The sequence below is a fragment of the Aythya ferina genome (genome assembly GCF_964211825.1).
Source record: "Aythya ferina genome assembly, contig: HAP1_SCAFFOLD_74, whole genome shotgun sequence".
NCBI classification, from domain to species: domain Eukaryota; kingdom Metazoa; phylum Chordata; class Aves; order Anseriformes; family Anatidae; genus Aythya; species Aythya ferina.
In genome coordinates, this window is record NW_028181437.1 from 87053 (window position 1) to 97724 (window position 10672).

The 10672-nt window shown below is 46.2% G+C and overlaps 1 long non-coding RNA gene across 1 annotated transcript; it reads right to left on the minus strand.

Moving 5' to 3' along the window:
- Positions 1 to 3516: 3516 nt before the first annotated feature.
- Positions 3517 to 7245, minus strand: LOC311428406. Its single transcript, XR_014687706.1, has 5 exons — positions 6828 to 7245; positions 6687 to 6752; positions 6554 to 6600; positions 6327 to 6463; positions 3517 to 3847 (listed from the first exon to the last, which is right to left on the minus strand). It is a non-coding gene; the product is annotated as an uncharacterized lncRNA (long non-coding RNA).
- Between the last annotated feature and the right edge of the window lie 3427 nt (positions 7246 to 10672).

The following is a 10672-nucleotide window of genomic DNA, read 5'->3' on the forward strand; positions in this document are numbered from 1 at the left end:
ATAAGTGTTAGGGTAAGGGTAAGGTTAATGGTAACCGTAGGGTTACGGTAAGGGTAAGAATAAGGGTATGGGTAATGGTAAGGGCGAGGGTTAGGCTAAGGGTAAGTGTAAGGTTTAGATTTAGGCTAAGGGTAAGTGTAGCAGAAAGGGTAAGGTTTACGGTAAGGGTAAGTGTTAGGATAAGGGTAAGGTTTAGGGTTAGGTTAAGGGTAAGGGATAGGGTAAGGGTAAGGGTTACGGTAACGGTAAGGGTAAGGGTTACGGTAAGGGTACGGGTACGGGTAGAAGTATGTGTTAGAGTATGGGTTATGGTAAGGGTAAGGGTTAGGGTAAGGGTAAGTGTTGGGGTAATGGTTAGGGTTAATTTTAGGGTTAGGGTGAGGGAAAAGTAAGGGTAAGTATTAGGTTAAGGTTAAGGGTAAGGTTAAGGTTAAGTTTTAGGGTTAGGGTTAATGTAAGGGTCAGGGTAAGGGTTCAGGTAAGGTTTAGGGTTAGGGTTAGGTTAAGGTTAAGTGTTAGGGTAAGCGGAAGTTGTATGGATAAGGATTAGTGTAAGGGATAGGGTAAGGGTAAGTGTTCGGGTAAGGGTAAGGTTAATGGTAACCGTAAGTGTAAGGGTAAGGGTTAGGGTAAGGGGAAGAGTAAGGGTAAGGGTAGGGGAAGTCTAAGGTTATGGGTCAGGGTTAAAAGTTAGAGTAAGGGTTAGGGTTAGGGTTAGGTAAGGATAAGTGTTAGGGTAATGGTTACGGTTAATTTTAGGGTTATGTTGAGGGAACATAGCAACAGTGCGCGCAGTCGCAGAATATACCAGGATGTGCTGAGTAATCCCAGAATTAGCAAGGTATAAAAAGGGACCCTGGCAGGGGTGAGGTGCTTGCCGTTGGCGGAGCTGAGACTCCCCAGCTGCCCAGTGCTGTTTTGCTTGATGTTTGCTTACTCAATAAATTCCTTTCTATGATTAATACAATGCTCTCTGAAAATTAATTAAGGGGGCAACTTATAACACTTTGGACGCTCAAAACCCAAACCCAAAAACTTTGGACGCTCAAAACCCTATCCCGAAAACAGGACGCTCAAAGCCCTAACCCAAAAACATTAGGATGCTCCAAGCCCTAACCCAAAAACATTCGGACGCTCAAAACCCAAACCCAAAACATTAAGATGCTCCAAACCCTATCCGGAAAACATTAGGAAGCTCAAAGACCTATCCCAAATACTTAGGACGCTCAAAACCCTATCCTGGAAACACTGAGATGCTCAGAACCCTATCCTCAAAATTTAGGATGCTCCAAACCCTAACCCAAAAACATTAGGACGCTCAAAGCCCCAACCCAAAACATTAGGACGCTCCAAACCCTATCCTGGAAACATTAAGATGCTCAAAACCCTATCCTGAAAACTGAGGATGCTCATTACCCAGACCCAAAATATTAAGATGCTCAAAACCCTAACCCAACTACTTAGGATGCTTGAAAGCCTATCCCAAAAAATTAGGGCACACAAAAGCCTAACCCCAAAAATTAAGATGCTCAAAATCCAAACCCCCAAAATTAGGATACTCAAAACCCTGGACCTGGAGAAACTAACCTGAAAAAAAAAAAAACAAAACAAAACAAAAAAAAGATCTTAAAACCCTAACCGTAAATAACTGACCAAAAATAAAACCTTAAGACTCTAACCCTAAAAAACATATCAACACTACAACCCAAAAAACTCTAATACCCTAACACGCTAACCCTGAAACCCTTAAAACCCTAACCCCCAAATCCTTAAAACCCTAACTGTTAAAACTCCAACCCTAAAAACCTTAAAATCCTAAACATAAACCCTGAAACCCCTTACCCTGAAACCCAACCCTAGTGCCCAATCCCTGAAACCTTAAAACCCTGAATCAATCTGTAGCAAATAGCATAGGCTGAGTCGAGGATCTCAGTACAGTAGCATTATTATTCGAGATTACAATGGCGGGTGTCCCACAAGCAGGAGGGTGCCTACTAATTCCATACACAGTTTATACACTTTTTTTTTCTGCCGAGGACCGGGACCCTCCCCTGTTTCCCCTTTAACTGTGCTATTCAAGGTTCATAATCTAGCTGGTGCTTCACAGAAAATACACAGCTGCTGGCCTGTTACAAGTCACATTTCTTTTGAGGTTTTTACTCTTTGAGGTGGTAATGTTTCTTACGCCGTGATTTCCACCTAATTGCTGTAAGGATTCTGGTTGTCTGCGTTTTACAAGGTTGTCTGTTATAATAAATAAAAGTCCCAAATAGGATTACAATCAAAGTTTACAATTCACTGAATGAATAGAGGTAAGCAAACAGTGCTGGGTACGCCGGGAGTCTCTGCTCCACCAAGACGCGCACCAGTTATACACCAGTTACCTCCCTTAAGGGATATAGAGAAGCCCTCTCAGATACTTCCGTCCTGCTTCTCCTGCATGTTGCCGGAGGTCGGTCTAATTCTGGTGCTGTTGGTGGTGGAAGCTGGGGCAACGGTGGTACTGGTGGCGATACCACAGCCACCGGAGGGGGAGCCGCCGGGGGTGGATTGTTAGGATATGGAGGTGGTAGCTTATCCAACGGCTCACGTTTATCTTCTTTTTCTTTTTCATGTTCTTCTTGTTCTTCAAATTTCTTACCTGCTTTTAGTGTAAATATTGAGGCTGGAAAAGGACGTGAAGTCCTCCTGATCCATAATCCTGCATAATCGCTTTCTTCCTGGCTAAAAGCTTCCTTTGAATTAACATGGATATTTAAGGCCTGGCAAATCCAGTCTTTGAAGGATCCAAAAACAGGCCAAAAGACATGTAGTCTTAAAGGCTCCTTTGGCCATTCTGTCACATAATACTGGACCATTTTTAATTTACTTTTTCCTTTTCTGGGGTCCCTATCATTCCAATTTCTAATCGTTATTCCTAATGGACTTTCTGGTGGTATGACTGGTAATTTGCTCCCTTTCTTCCGGTCTCTGGTCTTCGATTTTGTCTGACCCATCTAGGAATTTTACTCTGGCAATTCCCACAGCCCTTGGTTACCTTAGTAAGAGTGTCTTGCAGGGGGTCGAGGACCTATCACACACCCACAAATCCTATAGGAATCCCTTCGGTCCTTCACCGGCCAAGTCCCTCGCGGGAGATTGGAACCGCGGTTAGAAGACCTCCACAATCGCTTCGGAACTAAGTTCCATCTCAGTCACACTCTTACACACACAGGCAACCGAACCCCACCCAACCGAACGGTATACGCTTTAAATGCTTACGACTCCGTCATCTTCGTTCGGATCTTCACACACACAATTATGGGCAAAATATAGTGCTGCAGCTGGCAAGGGAGCTGAAAAAAAGAATCAGAAACTTTGCTTACCTTTATTCAGGTTTAAGATGCCATTAGTTCCGACCTGACTCAAACAGCAGCCACCAAATGGTGGGGGTGCCTCTCCTAGATCAAACCAGAAATCAGGAACCAAAGCCCTCCCGGACGAGCGCCCGCTTGTAATAAATGACTGGGTCCCAAATAGGATTGCAATTGAAATTTACAATTTATTAATTGAATAGAGGTAAGCAAGCAGCGCTGGGTGCGCCAGGAGTCTCTGCTCCACCAAGACGCACACAAGTTACATCAGGCGGCTGGTTTTTATGCTGCTAGGCTAATACATATTCATTACTACTTCTACAAAACGCAGGGTTATTCTAATTAGTTCCCAGAATCCAAACCCTCCCACTGGTGCAGGCGTTATCAGTCTCCGGTGGTCCCTCTGGGGGCCGCTCGTACTGAAGGCTCGTAGTCTTCCTCCCAGGCTTTTCTCTTGTCCATCTCCTTTGTCCATCTTGGCTGGATGGCAGACACTTGCATAGTGTCCCATGCAACAGTTGTAATAGTTAGCAGTTATTCTGAAACCCCTTTGTTCTCTTATCCCCTATTGACCCGAATTGCTGGACCATTCCTTTGCAAGATACAAGAACTATATATATTAACCACTCTGGTTTTCTCAGACTTTTCATCATATCATGCGGCCCTAGCATTGTTCCATATTGACACGAATCAGATGAACTCATTTCACACTGTTAAGCTGTCTTATCACTGCAAGCATATCTCAATACCACCTTCCTTCCCTCTACAGGATGTAACTGCGCAAAAACAACATTTTTATTCCCACAACCTTGATCCCCTTACCCTGAAATCCTTATTCCCCTTAAACCTAACAACTCTAACCACAACCCTAACCCTTATTATCAACCCCCTAACGCTAATGACACTGACCTTAATCCAAACCCCAAACTGCCCCTAACCCCAGACAACCAACAACGAAACACACACACACAAAGATGGAAACTACAAAAAAGGCAAAACCCACGATACAGGCCCCAAATCACAAATACACAACCAAAATGCTACAGAAAAGCCCCAGATGCAGGCCCCAAATGCTACTGCTAGGCCTCAAAAGCTCAAGATGCATCCCAAAGCAAAAATGCAGACCCCAAACGTTACAGAAAAGCCCCCAAACCCAGGCTGCACAAGTCTACAAGCAGGCCCCAAACTGCCAACAGAAGCAGGCACCAACCACACCCAGATGCAGACCCCAACTGCCCACAAGCAGCTCCTACCCCACCACCCCCTCCCAAGAACTGGACTCCACCCAGACACTGGCCCAAGACCCGGACCCGACCCCCGCCAACCCCCCTACCCTCCCCCCGACACAGGTGTACAAGCAGCTCACAACCCGCCCCTTCAGAGACCGGTCCCACTCCCCCCACCCCCCCCAAGACACGGGATGCGGAGGTGTACAACCAACTCCCAACTCCCTCCCCCTCAAAGGGAGGCCCCAAAGACCCCCAAATGGAGGCTCCTAGAGTGAACAAACAGCTCCCAACTTCCCCAGGCACAGACCCCCCCCCCCCCCCCCAAACACAGGCCACAAAGGTGTATAAACAGCCCAGACCCCCCTCCAAGACCATGGCCCCTATAGTGTACAAGCAGCTCCCAAACACCCACAGATGCAGGCCCCAACCCTTCTCAAAAGGGAGGCACCTAGAATGCATGAGCAACTCCCAACCAGCCTAAACATAGGTCCAAAAGTGCACAAGAAGCTCCCAACCCCCCTCAAATACAGACCCCAAAAGTGTACAAGTAGCTCCCCCCCTGAGACAGGACCCAAAGGTGTACAACCAGTTCCCAACACCCCTGAGACACAGGCCCCAACCGCCCCCCCAGACACAGCGACCCAAATTCTACAAGCAGCTCCCAACCCCTGCCAGGCAGGCCCCCTACCCTATACAAGCAGCTCCCAACCCACCCCCCTGCCCCGAGGGAGGCCCCCAAGCCCCCCACAAACACAGGCCCCTACAGTGTACAGGCAGCTCCCAGCCACCCCCAGATGCTGGCCCCAAAGTTGTACAAACAGCTCCCAGCCACCCTGCAGAAACAGATTCCTACATTGTACAAGCAGTTCCCAGCCCGCTAGACACAGGCCCTGACCCCCCACACATGCAGGCCCCAAAGGTGTACAAGCAGCTCCCACCCCTCCCCCAGACGCAGGTCCCAAGCCCCCCCCCCCCCCCAAACACAGGCCCCTACAACCAGCACCCAACCCCCTACCCCCGATGCCAGGCCCAAAGGTGTAGAAGCAGCTCCAAACCTCCTCCCTCAACCCAGGCTCCAACAGTGTACAAGCACCTCCCAACCAACCCTCCCCTTCCCCCCCCCCCCCCCCCCGCCCCCCCGACACAGGCTCCAAAGGAATACAAAGAGCTCCCACCCCTCCCCCAGATGCTGGTCTCAACCCCACCCCGCCCCCAGAAGCAGGCCCCAAAGGTGTAGAGTCAGCTCCCAACCCCCTCAATGCCGGCCCCAAGGGTCTACAAGCAGCTCCCCGCTTGCCCCCAGATACCGGCCCCCAGACACAGACCCCAAAAGCCTAATCACAGGCCCTGAACTCTAGAGGCAGGCTCCAAAACCCAGGACAAAGCCCCACTGGTTCGAGACAGGGCCCAAATCCCAGACACAGGCCCCAAGCGCTAAACATATGCCAAAAAAAGTATTAGTGCTGGTGCCAAATGTTACAGACAGGCCCCAAAGCCCGAGATGCTAAAGGCTGAGACGTAACTTGGCTTTCTGAATTACTGGAAAGCAGCTTTCATTCTCAGATAATTGTGTGCAGGCTAGATAGGATGGGGCTTCAGGCACCTCTTCACCTGAGGAAACACACTGCCATCAGGCACCGCTGTGCCAGACAAGCTTGTTCTGCTAGAACACCCTACTCAGATGCACTGTGGCATTCAAGTGAACTGCTTTCATGCAAATATAACGACTGATGTTACAACCCACCTTGCCTGTGGCACCTGATGAACAGAAGAGTAAGCCACCGCAGCGCTTCAAAACCATCCCTGCACGTGCCGCTCCTTGTCGCTCTCTGGCCTTATCTCATATCCTTATCCACTTCTGTGGAGAGCCTGCCACGGCACCTGCAAAGCAAGACGGACACCTTTCATAGTCACCTTGCGCTACTTGGTCGTTCTGCTCCAACCCAGCTCATGACCAGCCCCTCTTCTTACACAGCTCTTCAGAGTGCAGTTTGCTCCTTTGAGCCTGTGCGAGACACCTGTGAAAGAAAAAGAAACGCATAGGCCGATGCAGCATCCAAAGACACAGCACAACTAGGTAAGTTACTCTCATCTGCTCCCTTACCTCTGCCGCTTACCAGCCCCCGAGGCAGATGCTTCAATCTACCCTCTTCAAACAGCTACAACACCTCTAAAAGACAAAGAGGGGATGCCTAGAGGAACAGTGAGACCTACAACACAACTGCTACATCTGTTCCTCACTCACCTTGCCAGAGGCAGCTCTGCGTGTGACATCCCAGGTTGTACACTGCGTTACCTAACCCTTACCGTAACCCTTACCCTAAATCTTCTCACCCTTACCATTACCCAAATCCTTACCTTTACTTTTTCCTTACCCTTACTCTTTCCTTTAACCATAACCTTACCCTTACCCTATACCTTACTCCAAACCTTCCCCTTACCTTCCCCTTCCCCTTACACTTAACCTAACCCTTACCCTTCTGCTTCCCCTAAAACATATCCTAACACATTCCCTTACCCTTACACTTACCCTAACCCTTTCTATTACCCTTACACTTACTCTTGCCCTAATCCTTGCTTGCACCCTTACACTTATTCTAACCCTTACCCTTACCCATACTCAAACCCTTACTCTAACCCTTACCCTGACCCGTACCCTTACCCTTACCCTTACCCTAACCCTAAACCTTAAACCTTACTTTAAAGCTTACCCTTTCTGCTACACTTACCCTTAGCCGAAATCTAAACCTTACACTTACCCTTAGCCTAACCCTCACCCTTACCATTACCCATACCCTTATTCTTACCCTTACCGTAACCCTTACCTTTACACTTACGGTTACCATTAACCTTACCCTTACCCTAACATTTATCCTTAACCTAACCCTTACCCTAAACCTTACCCCAACCCTTACCCTGACCCTTACATTAACCCTAACCCTTACCCTAAACCTTACCCTTACTCTTAACCTTAACCTTACCCTTAACATTCACCTAATACTTACGCATACGTTTTCCTGACTTTAACCCTAAAACTAACCCTAACCATTACCCTAACATTTAACCTTACCCTAACCCTAACCCTTACTCTAACCCTTACCCTGACCTGTACCCTTACACTTACCCTTACCCTTATACTTACCCTAATTCTTACCCATACCATAACCCATACCCTAACACATATTTGTACCCTTAACCTTACCGTTACCCTTAACCTTACCCTTACCCTTACTCTATCCCTTACCCTTACCCTTACGCTTACCCTTAACATAAACCTTACCCTTGACCTTACCCTTACCATAAGCCATACAACAACACTTACATGTACACTTACGCTTGCACTTACCCTAGCAATTACTCGTACAATTACCCTTAACCTTACTATTAAGCTAACCCTAAACCTTACCCTTATCCTAACACTTACCCTTATCCTAAACCTTACCCTTTCTGCTACACTTACCCTTTGCCTAATTCTAAACCTTACCCCAACCCTCACCCTTACCTAAATCTAACTAAAATCTAACCATTACCCTAACCCCTCACCCTTACAATATACATATTTTTACCCTTTACCTAAACCTTTACCCCAACCCTTACCTTGACCCTTACATTAACCCTAATCCTTACACTAAACCTTACACTTACTCTTAACCTTAACCTTAGCTGTAACCTAATACTTACTCTTACGTTTCCCTCACCCTAACCCTAAAATTAACCCTAACCATTACCCTAACACTTACCCTTACCCTAACCCTTACTCTAACCCTTACAATGACCCGTACTTTTACACATACCCTTACACTTACCCTTACTCTTAAACTTACACTAACCCTTACCCTTAACTAAATCTAACCCTTACACTAAACATCATCCTTACCCTTACCATTATCCCTTCTCTTACCCTTATCCTAAACATTTCCCAAACCCTTACCCTTACATTAAACCTAACCCTTACCATAACTCTTAACCTTATCCTTAAACTTAACCTAATACTTACCCTTCCGTTTCCCTCACCCTAAACCTAAAATTAGCCTAACCATTACCCTAACACTTACCCTTACTCTAACCCTTACCATGAACTTAAGTGTAAGTGTTAGGATAACGTTAACCTTAAGGGTGACCCTTAAGCTGATCCTTAATGTTTATGGTTAGGTTAAGGGTAATTGTACGAGTAATTACTAGGATAAGTGTAAGCGTAAGTGTACATGTAAGTGTTGATGTATGGCTTATGGTAAGGGTAAGGTAAAGGGTAAGGTTTATGTTAAGGGAAAGTGTAAGAGTAACGGATAGAATAAGGGTAAGTGTAACGGTTAAGTGTTAGGGTAATGGTTAGGGTTAATTTTAGGATTAGGGTGAGAAAAATGTAAGGTTAAGTACTAGCTTAAGGTTAAGGGTAAGGTTAAGGTTAAGAGTAAGTGTAAGGTTTAGGTTAAGGGTTATGGTTAATGTAAGGTTCAGGGAAAGGTTTGGGGTAAGGTTTAGGGTTAGGTTCAGCTTAAGGGTAAGGGTTGGGGTAAGGTTAAGGGTATGGATAAGGATAAGTGTAAGGGATAGGGTAAGGGTAAGGGTTAGCGTAAGGGTAAGATTAATGGTAAGGTTTATGTTAAGGGTAAGCGTAAGGGTAACGGATAGAGTAAGGGTAAGGGTAACGGTAAGGTTAAGGGTAAAAATAAGTGTTAGGGTATGGGTTATGGTATGGGTAAGAGTTAGGGTAATGTAAGGGTAAGGGTGAGTGTAAGGGTATGGGTCAGGGTAAGGGTTAGAGTAAGGGTTAGGGTTAGGGTAAGGGTAAGTGTTAGAATAATGGTTCGGGTTAATTTTAGGGTTAGGGTGAGGGAAACGTTAGGGTAAGTATTGGGTTAAGGTAAGGGTAAGTGTAAGGTTTAGATTTAGGCTAATGGTAAATGTAGCAGAAAGGGTAAGGTTTACGATAAGGGTAAGTGTTAGGGTAAGGGTAAGGTTTAGGGTAACATAAAGGGTAAGGATTACGGTAAGGGTAAGGGTACGGGTAGAATTTGTTAGAATATGGCTTATGGTAAGGGTAAGGTTTAGGGTAAGAGTAAGGGTAAGTGTATGTGTAAGGGTACGGGTCATTGTAAGGGTTAGAGTAAGGGTTAGGGTAAGGGTAGGTGTTAGGGTAATAGTTAGGGTTAATTTTAGGGTTAGGTTGAGGGAAACAGAAGGGTAAGTATTAGGTTAAGGTTAAGGGTAAGGTTAAGGTTAAGAGTAAGTGTAAGTTTTAGGGTAAGGGTAAGGGTTAATGTAAGGGTCAGGGTAAGGGTTAAGGTAAGGTTTAGGGTTAGAGTTAGGTTAAGGTTAAGTTTTAGGGTAAGGGTAAGTTATATGTATAAGGATAAGTGTAAGGGTAAGTGTTAGGGTAAGTGTAAGGATAAGGATAAGTGTACAAGTCAGGGTAAGGTTTAGAGTTAGGATTAGGGTTTGGGTTAGGGTAAGGGTAAGTGTTAGGGTAATGGTTAGGGTTAATTTTAGGTGTATGGTGACGGATAAGAAAGGGTAAGTAGTAGGTTAAGGTTAAGCGTAAGGTTAGGGTTAAGAGTAAGTGTAAGTTTTAGGGTACGGTTTAGGGTTAATGTAAGGGTCAGGGTAAGTGTTTGAGTAAGATTTAGGGTTAGGGTAAGAGTAAGTATATGGGTAATGGTAAGGGTAAGTGTTAGGGTTAGGGTAAGTGTAAGGTTTAGATTTAGGCTAAGGGTAAGTGTAGCAGAAAGGGTAAGGGTTACGGTAAGTGTAAGTGTAAGGATAAGGTTAAGGTTTAGGCTTACGTTAAGGGTAAGGGTAATGCTTTGGTAAGGGTAAGAGTAAGGGTAAAGGTAAGGGTTACGGTAAGGGTAAGGGTACTGGTAGAAGTATGTGTTAGAGTACGGCTTATGGTAAGGGTACAAGAAGCTCCCCCCCCAGAGACAGGACCCAAAGGTGTACAACCAGTTCCCAACACCCCTGAGACAAAGGCCCCAACCGCCCCCCCAGACACAGCGACCCAAATTCTACAAGCAGCTCCCAACCCCTGCCAGGCAGGCCCCCTACCCTATACAAGCAGCTCCCAACCCTCCCCCCCCCCCCCGAGGGAGG